This window comes from Choristoneura fumiferana, chromosome 3 (genome assembly GCF_025370935.1).
Source record: "Choristoneura fumiferana chromosome 3, NRCan_CFum_1, whole genome shotgun sequence".
NCBI classification, from domain to species: Eukaryota; Metazoa; Arthropoda; class Insecta; order Lepidoptera; family Tortricidae; genus Choristoneura; species Choristoneura fumiferana.
Window position 1 is genome coordinate 15,917,088 of NC_133474.1, and position 10,929 is coordinate 15,928,016.

The 10,929-nt window shown below is 41.1% G+C and overlaps 1 pseudogene; it reads right to left on the reverse strand.

Annotated features, from left to right (window-relative positions):
• Positions 1 to 6,052: 6,052 nt before the first annotated feature.
• Positions 6,053 to 10,929, reverse strand: part of LOC141426106 (mRNA (2'-O-methyladenosine-N(6)-)-methyltransferase-like) — a 16,948-nt pseudogene continuing 12,071 nt past the window's right edge.

Below are 10,929 nucleotides of genomic sequence, written 5' to 3' on the forward strand. Positions count from 1 at the left end.
GTACTACATCAATGTTACCAATTTATTGACTTTGCCCTAGACTAGATGTGACTTTTGCTTAAATCTTAGCGACCAAAAAAAAAGTTTTGACGACAAAAATGATTTATCTTGCGACTTTTGGAGAACCAATAATGGATACATTTTTTGTCAACTCTACACGAAATCATACACTGCCACTGCCACGAGACATATGTGTAAAATGAAGTTACAATATATGTACCTAATTGTTACAATCCCACTAATATTATAAAATGCGAAAGTCTGTTTGTTTGTTACTTCATCATGTCTAAACGTTGAACCGATTTAGATGAAATTGGGTATACAGATAGATTGGATCCCGAGAAGGACATAGGATTTTATCCCAAAAATTGTATAGTTCCCGCGGGATAGCGATAAACAAATTCTACGCGGACATAGATATGAAATAGTATTTTTTTTTAGGAGTATTTTGGGGATTTTTGCTTTGTTATATTTGTTTCGTTTTTCTTACATTTCACATTACTTCTTGAATAATAAAATAAAAGTGTAAAATATTAGGCCTAGGGTAACCCGATCTAGCCAGTCAAATTTATTTGCTAACAAACAATGAGTGATTTTGCGACAAAAAAAATAACAACGGAAGTAATTGTGTTACCATCAGGAGACCCACTTGCTCGTTTTCCATCCAGTAGAATAAAAAAACTTCCTCATTTGAGAGGTTAAGTTATATTTTTTTAATGCTAACAGTATTTGGCCTGCTCCCAAGCGGAGGCACGTGAACGCGACCCTGGCTGTATTGTCCTCTGGTCTTCGGACACACGGACTTCGAGCTTTGTAATAGCCCGGCTATTACAAAGCTTGTGAGGACGGGTGACGAGCGCGGACCTTCGCACGACCCGTCCCGCGGCTGCGCCTGCCGTCGGTGTAAAGGCGTCCATATACCGCCATGTAATGTAAATTATATTTCAAATTTTGCTTGCGCAGGTAAGGAGTCATGTCGTGTACACACGTTCTGTCAGTTATGCCTGCACAAATGGACTGTGCAGGCATAACCATCGGTTATAACCTAGCGTGTGTGGCCGGCTTTAGAAGGCCGAAGACTGAGGACTTGAATGAGTCGATAGTACCACCCGTTTGACTTACAATGTTTCTCATCCATCACACTTGTTCGTAAACAGTGACGTAACATGCAGGCTAACTTGGTTGCAACCCACTTAAGTACCTAATAAACCTACGGGCCTTTTGTGTACGACGCTTAAGGACGTTATTGTTTGATTTTGTTATGTACCTACTGCTGCTGCGTGCGCGCAGAGCTGCACGCCACCGACATGCATTTCAGGCGCGCTGTTGTAGGGGGAGGGGCGCTTTGCTGGCGCTGCCCCCGAGCTGCGCCAGCGGTAATGGGCAATTTATTATACCGACGAAAAAAAACGGAGAAGGTTCTCAAGTCGACGCGTATATATATTTTTAATCACATTGTGAGTAAAAATTGGCAATACTGTTGGCGTGCAGCTCGAGGGCAGTACCAGCACGCCCCCGCCACCCCCCGTATCCGGGTACCTCCTGAGCTGCACGCTCCACCTACACAATGACATCAAACTTATTCCGTTCTTAGGGGTAATATGCAAAAAAAGGTACTTGGGTTTTATTTAGAAGGTTGCAGCCAAGTGTCTTGAAAAGTAACTCTGTTTTTTTGCTGGTGGAAATAAATAAGTCCACGCGGACAAAGTCAGTTATTTTCAGTAAGTTAAAAATTTGCGATTTATATAGGTACTGAGCGGCACAAAATCTGGCCCTGAAATGTATGCGTAATTTTTTGAGTTGTGAGTCGCGTATTTTCGGTCGCAAAATTTCTGCTGCATTCGGTTTTATACTATAAAGACCAGTTTGTGTTACACGGCAACGTCGACAACTCTAATTGAGTTGTAGGTACATATTGTATGAAACTTACGCGACTTACAAGCTCACATAAAACTCAAAAAAATTACGCTCTAATATCAGTTTGGTTCCGTGTTGTGTAGGTATTAAATTATACCAGAGGGCCTACTACGAAATTCGAAGTTCGTTTCGTACCGTCCCTATTATTCTCGTATTAAAAAACTAGAGTTTACCGGGGCTACGCACGCATAAACTATTCGATCTGGTAGTTACAATTGAAATTCCGGGATTTACAAAATTTATATCGTCTTCATTGAGGTTGTGTCAAAGAGTATTAGTAGGTACCTATAGAGAAAGGTTGTGTTAAGAACAACTGTCCAAAATTTCAAGATTTTATCCCTATCCCATGGAAATAGCGGGATAAAAAGTAGCCTGTGTTATTCCAGACGTCCAGCTACCTACATAACAAATTTCATAACTCTAAGCCCAGCGTTGTTTTTCGAGATTTTATCCCTATCCCGTTGGAATATCGGGATAAAAAGTAACCTATATCTACATACCAAATTTCATCCAAATCCGTCCAGCCGTTTCAGCGTGAAGGAGTTACAAACATACTCACTCACTCGAACTTTCACATTTAATTAGTAGAATAATACAGGTGTTTGGTAGCTAAGTAGATGCAATAAGCTTTAAGGGGGGGAGAGCCGAGGTATTTTTGAACATTTTTAGCCATTTATGTCTTAGCCGTTTTTTTTTTAATTGTAAATTTAGAAATTTAAGGAAAATACCCAGAATTTGATAGTCACGAGTCAATATTGCCCCAAAGAAAAACTTTTTATTTCGGATAGTTTGATGTGTACCTATTATTAGACCAAATGAAATATTTTTAAGTGTTTGTCTTGCCACAAAAACAAAATGAAGGCATTCGAAATTACTAAAAATGTCTTAGGTTGGAACAGTAATTTTTCTGTGCCATTAAAAAAATTTTTAAAAAAAATCCTTGAATTATCAAACATTTTTAAAAACATGCCTGTTTATTGTTCTTTCTTTTCTTTTTACTCATTCACATAGCTTGCTAAATCTGAGATAATAAGAAAAAAAAAAGTCAAGTGCGAGTCGGACTCCTACATGAAGGGTTCCGTAAACAGTTCAGTAAGTTTTTCTTAAAATTCTTCTAATATATATTTTTTTGCTGACTGTACTTTATGCCCCTGGTTACCAAGTACTCGTCAAGACGAATCAAACATGCTGCGGTCGTGTCGTTTATCACAGAGTTCCTATGGTCATCTGCTAGCTTTATCATCAGATCAACTCCATGTTATAATAATATGGCATTGTCATCGGATTTATAAATGCGTGAAAAATTTCAGCTCAATCGGTTAAAGATATCCACTTCAAATTTGAGTTGAAAGATTCCACCCGAGCAAACGTAGTTACATTACACTGCAAATAAATATAATGATTGTAATAAGTTTTTGTTCAAAATTTCATTTTTAATTCAAGCTTTTTTTGCCGAATGTACTTTATGTTGACTGTACTTGCATTGTCATCTAAACTACATATCTGTACCAATTTTCAAGTCGGCACTATTAACTATTGAGAAGTTCCCTCCTGCAGAGACGATCCTGGCAGGACCACCAAGATGTAACTACCAGATTATTGTATTGTCACCAAATTTACATAAGTATGCCAAATTTCAAGTCGATCGGACCACTGGAGTGGGTCAAATTTAGCTTCCAAGATTTGACCCAAAGAAACAATAAATAAATAAACAAACAGGGCAAGCTAAAGAAAAGCTTCTAAAAATATCGCCGAAATGTAAACACTTGTGCAAGTATTTCGAATAAAAAACAATTTGAATTCTCATCCTCTTTGGTTCTGGCTGTTTGCTTCTGAAACCTTTGCCCGCGTGGCTCAAAAAAAAAGTATATATATTATTAATTTTGCACAAAATAGTACATTACTGTAGAGGCCGGGAAGTAGGGGGTTGCCGGCCAAGCAGATATAGAGGATAGGGATGCGAGGCCGGCAACCCCAGGTTGCGGTCGAGGCTTGTATAGTGCTTTTCTCAAACATTACATGAAATAAAATGAAAAAAAAAAAACAAGAAATGAAGCTGGCGGGACGCTAGTCTGGTCGCCCTGTTGTGTACGCGCGTGTCGCGCTGGCTGCTGGCGGTGCTGCTGTGCGTGCCGCGGTGGTGCTGTGCGTGGGCCGCGTGCGTGTCGCAGAGCGCGCGTCGAAACAAAAGACGGTCGCATTGCCGGCCAGCGGCCTGCAAGGTTGTATGAAATCTCTTTGCAGGCCGCTAGAGTGACCGCGCGCACGCAGCTGAGCCACAGCGCCTGCAGCGCGATACTTCTCAGCCTATTATTTGTAACACGTCAATATTTCATGTCATGTTTGAGAAAACGAATAAACCACACATTCACACAATCACTGTATTATATTATCGAAGCTTTTATAAAACATCATTAAAATCGCAAACTTAAAGGTAGACTCGGTCGCCTTAGCAACGGCTAATAACGCCTAGCAACCAAAAAACGCTGAAAAAAACACGTTTCTTGTATGCCGACCCCCTTTAATTTGTAACTTTATTTTATTTTTAGTATTTGTTGTTATAGCGGCCACAGTAACCTGTGTTCAAATGTCTAACTTTTACGGCTTAAGAGATAGAGCCCTGTGACAGACGGACGGACCGACAGACAGACAGACAGCGGAGTCTCAGTAATAGGGTCCCGTTGGCACCCTTTGGGTACGGAACCCTAAAAACCAAACTCAGGGAGCACTCGCTAAGAAGAAATTCAAGGCTTAGTTTTTTTTTTCATGACAGAAAAATGAATGTTCCAACCTAAGACATTTTTAGTAATTTCGAATGCCTCCATATTGTTTTTGTGCCAAGAAAGACACTCAAAAATTATTTCATTTGGTCCAATACACATTGAACTATCCGAAATAAAAGATTTTGTTTACAAATTAACGCTCATTCGACTATCAAATACTGGGTATTTTCCTAAAATTTCTAAATTTTCAATTTTAAAAAATATATAAAATTTCGGCTAAGACATTTATGGCTAAAAATGTTCAAGAATACCTCGGCTATAACCCCCTTAAAGCTTTGCACGTAGCTACCAAACACCCTGTATAAGCGTCAGTGGGACGGCAAGATACAAAGTTCGAATTTTGTACTTCGTAGTTTAAGGCCAGTTTATTAAAAGAAAAGAACGCATTTTCTTTTAAAAATATAATGATGAACAATCAAAACAATATCTTTATCGAACTATACAACAGAGATGTGGCTCTTAAAATAATTAAAAAAAATGATAATCAAAATTATCCTTACAACTAAATAATATATTTATACACTCGTATATGATACAAAATGTATTATATGTACAAAACACATATACTTGTAACCTGTAGATCTACTTAATGTAGAATTAAAATGATTAATTATTTTCAGTTGAAGCCGTTCATCTCATAATTCATCTCTTAATTTGATACATTTAGTCGCATTTTGGTTTAATATGTTCTCAAGGCAGCCGTGGGTTTAGAAGTAGACTAGTTACAAGAGGCAGATCATCTGGCTAAGAAAACAAGGACAAAACAAAACTAGCTTCAGAGAAAAGACGACAGCAAACGACAGTTTCAAGTTTCGCACTCACGAGTTAGAAAAAGGTGGAGTTGACAATTAATCGTGTTTCCATTTCGTAGACGGAGTTACCTTACGATTACGAATTACAAATGAACTTATGTTTTCGGTATCCAAAACACTTTCAAATATGTAACAAAAAATGTGAGGAAACTGGTGAATGAAGAGATGTAATGTTATTATTATAGCTTCTCATCCATGTTGTCGTCCTTTATCCGACGAAATAGCATAGCCGTTCATTTTTATCGCCTGTCATCTGCATGAGTCATCTTTTTATAAACTAGGAGAACACATTTTTACAACCCTACACGAATCCACTCGCTACATTCGGACAACATCGAACGCGTATCCACGATACGGGCTTCTAGTGGCGCGGGGCCGTGGACAGATCCGATAGATGAAATCGTAAAATCGTGAAGAGCTCAATGTCATGATCTTTAGTCTCTCTTCTGGATATGATAACGAGGGTTTCTATAACGGGCTAATCGACGCCAGTACCGTTAGATCCGTTTGACAATTTCGACATCGGTTAAATAGACTCAATTAGCCAATCGTAAACCGTAACGCCAAATTAACGGACCTAGCGATTCTGACGCATCTAGCGATATTTCGGGTCTCAGAAACCGTCATCGGGTCGGGGCGACGCGGAGCGTTAGCGTTTGTCAGGCGCGAGTGGCGGCTGGTGGCGGTGCGTCGACGGACGGCGCGGCGGGCGCGGGTGGCGCGGGCGCGGGGTGCGGCGCGGGCGCGGGCGCGGGCGCGGGCGCGGCGCGGCGGCGGCGGCGGCGGCGGCGGCGGCGAGCGCAGCTTGGCACGCGGCCGCCACGCGTCCAGCAGCGCCTCTACGCGCTCCTCCGTGGGCCCCCAGCGCGCGAACCCCGCCGCGTTCTGCAGCCACACCACCACTGTGCCACCGCCCCAACGGAAGTACACCTCGTTCCTGCGCGCACACAGTCACATAATGTTTACTTATTATAATTAAAACGAGTTATACTCGTGTCTCTCACTAAGGAGACTGCTTCACATGTTTCGGACTCGAAGGTCTCTGAATTTGAACGAAAGCGGCTATTGTAGGCGAATACCACGCGAATATCGAGCCGAGCACCTTTTACTTCATAATGGTAGTTATGTATTTATGTACATATGTTTGTAAACACAAATACATAAAAAAATACAATCGACAAACGTTGAGATACATAACAAAAGCGAACTTATCTCTTTAGGAGATCTCTATCAATCAACCTTTGGTTATTTCTCGATAAGATTATAGTACTTTTCGGATAGGATGGGTATGGTGACACTTGCGTTTTTTCCATTCCACCACGCCATGAACGTTTCAGGCCAATAATTTATAAAAAAAAATACTTGAATCCCGAAAGAACAAAAAAAAATCTCTATAGCTTAAAAGATGTCGTAATAATAAACAAAATCACTTAAAAATATATATATGTTTTAAAACTAAAAAGATAAATTTTAATCTTGTCAACTTTTATCGCGTAAAACGGAACTCGATTTCAATAGAGCTTGACTTTGCTTATCGACCGAATCGATTCCACAATCTTGCCAAATCATTTGACTCGTATTATCTGTCAATGGGGGCTATCGCGTATGAATTCGCCGCTAGAGGCGCTAGTGTAGCGTAAGGTCTCCGAAATGTCAAATCTCATAGTTTTTGGGTGAGCTAAGCGGGTTTATTTTATAATTAGAATAATTTTGTGAATATTTTGCATTACCTGAAATTAATTATGGCAATTATGCGATAAGGGGCAATGAATGTCTGTGTTTTGAGACAGTTTTGTCTTTCGAAAACTTTTGTCCTCCCTTTTTTCCGAACAAAACGGAACTACGCAAGACTGTGGTTGCTCGATATTTTTATGGTACGGTTTTAAGATGTATTAAATAATATTCTAATCTAAACTTTGTTTTCACGCCCGTAATAACACCTTGAAAGCCACACTTAAAAACCTCACGCAACAGTGGCGCCATCTAGTAAGAAAAAAACGATAGCCCTCATTAGTACGAGAGCGAAGGTCCTTAAATGCGTCTTTGTATCGAGTGTTTCGTATTATTTGATGTTTTGAACTGTTACTTTGTTATTGCCAAAGAAGACCGCATGGTTTGTGAGATCAGGAAGACAAGCAAAAACACTTTCTACGCGGGAGAAGCTACAGGCAAAACTAGTTAAAAATATAAACTATCACTAATAAAATCGATTACACACCCTTAGCATATTTAATCGAGAATCGGTATAAATCGACTCGAATTTACATTGTCACAACCCTTTAATTGCTTAATGGCATGTGTCACTGTACCCATCCTATTCGAAAAGTACTACAAGGAATAGGACATTGTGTCTTAAGGGCGGTAAATAAGGAATTACGAACGAGAGTCTATTAGAATTAATTGATGAGTCGATTTTCGTAATTCTAGTACCGCCCGTGTAAAAGAAAAAATATATTTTTTCCAAATAGTGGCGATACCTTAGGCTGCGCTCTTGGCAGCGCCGCCCTCCCCCTCCCTCAGCATGTGCCTGAGCCGCGTATGCGTGTGGGCGCGCCATGCAGTATAGTTCGGGCAATGACTCATGCGACCGACCTTGGGTTTCATGACAAGCACATTAAGGTCGAGGGTTTTATTTGGGGGGTTGCAACCAAGGTAGCCTGCATGTTACGACACTGTTTACGAGCAAGTGTGATGAAAACTATTTAAATTTAAAATCATCTCACTTTGGAAGTACGTGCTGAAATCCGTGGCGGTATTCATGTTCAAAGGCTGGAATCACCACCTGAAACGAGTTGTAAAACAATAAAAACATTGAAGAAAAATTTTAGAACAAAAAAAAATTAACCCACTGCAAAAAAGCCATGAAAATATTTTTCTACCAGTTCGAACTTCACTTGTGACAGCAACAACTCTTAGTTTTTGAAATTGATTAAAAATAAAGAAGCTCTATAGCTAACCTCGAAGTAGTTGTTCTTTTTTTCTTCGCAACAAAGTCACAGTCGCGTGAATTTAAGACCTTAGTTTTAGGCAGACGGCAGCGCGAACGTTGGTCAAAAATGATCACTCTTAATCCGAAGGGCTATATCTACCACTGCAGGTTTCCTTCCACACTTCCTGCCATGTAAAGTACTATGTGTTAAGTTGTGGAATCAACTTCAGTCAGCAGTGTTTCGAGACAACCTGACATCGGGGCTTTCAAGAAAAGGGCTTATACTTTCATTAAAGAGCGGCGACAGACCAAATGTTGTTGGTACATGGTGCATGCTTGTTTACCCTCCCTCTCATAAGAAAGGAAAAAAGCGATATTAATTAAACATGTAGTAGGGTGCGGGCTGCGGGCTGTGGTACGTACCTGCTTGCGCTTGAAGTGGCTGGCCTGCAGCTTGTGCAGCGCGCCGGCGTGGCGCTCGGGCCACTCGGGCAGCACCACCACGAAGCTGAGCGGCTCGGCCGACTCCTGCAGCAGCCGCTCCATGTGCCGCAGCGCCGCCTCCAGCAGCTCCTCGCAGTACGGCGGGTGCGCCACCAGCGACCCGACACCGGCCGCAGCTCCAGGAACGGCCTGCAATTGGAATTGACATTGTCACTCCAGGGACGTCCACCGTTGAGCACGGGATCATCGATACGACATGCATTTAAATGGATGACACCTCTCACCTGTCTTTTGTGTAACAACACCACGTCTTAAATAATTCATTGAATGAGGCGTTACTTTGCGGAGGTCCATATCAATGTACTAAAACCCACACTGTAAGAACACACACAAATCACACAAACCTATCTATCACCACCACCACACTACACTGACGCGTTTCGAACTCAACCAGAGCTCATCTTCAGAGTAACACAACCATACAACATGCATGGTTGTGTTACTCTGAAGATGAGGATGGTGGTGGTGGTGATAGATGGGTTTGTGTGATTTGTGTGTGTTCTTACAGTGTGGAGGTGGAGGAACTGCATGAACACGCATATTTTGCATAAGCTTAGCTATCGTAAGGTCGCGGGTGAGCAAGGAAATTCTTTTAGTTCACCACGTCTTAACTTTGATTATTCGACAAAAATAAGAAAAAAAAACTACGAAAAAATAAAATGTTTACTGACCCCCGAGATCCAAAATACGAGTCCGTATCGGCAAAGGCGGAGCAGTACTGTCGGAAGTAGCAGTCGAGCGGGCTGGCGAAGCACTCGAAGGTGACTCCGAAGCAGCGCTGCAGGCACTCGAGCACGGGCACGGGCAGCGCCATCTGCGCCAGCGCCGCCTCGCCGCCCGCCCCACCCACGCCGCGTACCGCGCAGCACGCACCACACGCGCGACAGGAACTGCTCGAACTTCTTGTCGTCGAAGCAGCTGTAGCGGTATAGACATTCCTGCGAACACCCCGCGACACTCACTATCTCAACATCTTGAACGCTCGCTCTATCCCAGCTAGCGCTGGGCATTCCTGTGAAACTGTTTAACAGTGCCTGATTGTATAACAAAGTACGAGTAAATAGTATTAGCGATTTTGTACTGAAATCCACTAATATTATCAGCTTGTATTTATTATGCAATTGAGCCCAGATAGCATATCGATACCGCACTCCTAGATCAAGTCATCCAGTAACCAGTCAAGAGTATTATCAACTCAAAATAATACCCCACCTAGCTTGATTTAGACTCAATTAAGAAATATTAAATCAAGACCAACTTTTCGCATCAAATATAAAAATCATCTGCTAACGCGTCATACAAACGTCCTGAACCTTCCTCGCTCATAATAAAGTAATGTGTGTGAGTTTATCACTATTTAATTTTTGGTTTGACATTCCGCATAGATTCTTTTCTATTAATTCTTCTCTATTCATTCTTCTCCAATATCTAGTGTTCTTTTTCGAAAAATTTTCTTTTAAATTTGAATGTTGGCATGTGGCAAAATTAAACTTCAAGCACGTTGGCACTATCTCAGGTTTCTGACAGAATATCAGCTCTGTGGCCACCCATAGCCGCAGTACATGCTGAGTCAGCGCCTATTCTCCACATCATCACATGGCTCTCTTGATTTGATAAATTAATCAATGTTTATTTAACTTTCGGAACTGTTGCATGTTAGTTATTAAGTCATTAATCATCATGTTAATTTTTTGTATGTTGCTTTACAATTGTTTGTTATTTACTAAGCCGTGTATGTGTTTGTGGAAATAAAGTTTTATCTATCTATCTAATTAGAATGGTGGATTATTTTGATCTAAGAGTGCGATATGTGCATGATGGGAAAAGTATAAATTGTAGGTAGGTCAAAAATCAGATAGAACCTCTAGGGGCAGTTGCTCCTCCCTGATCCCTTCGGTGTCGCCCTGAAATGCTTAGCTATTAAACTGAGTAAATGATTTGAAGCAGTTTGTGGAGGTACCATGACTTGCGTCTCGCCGAGATA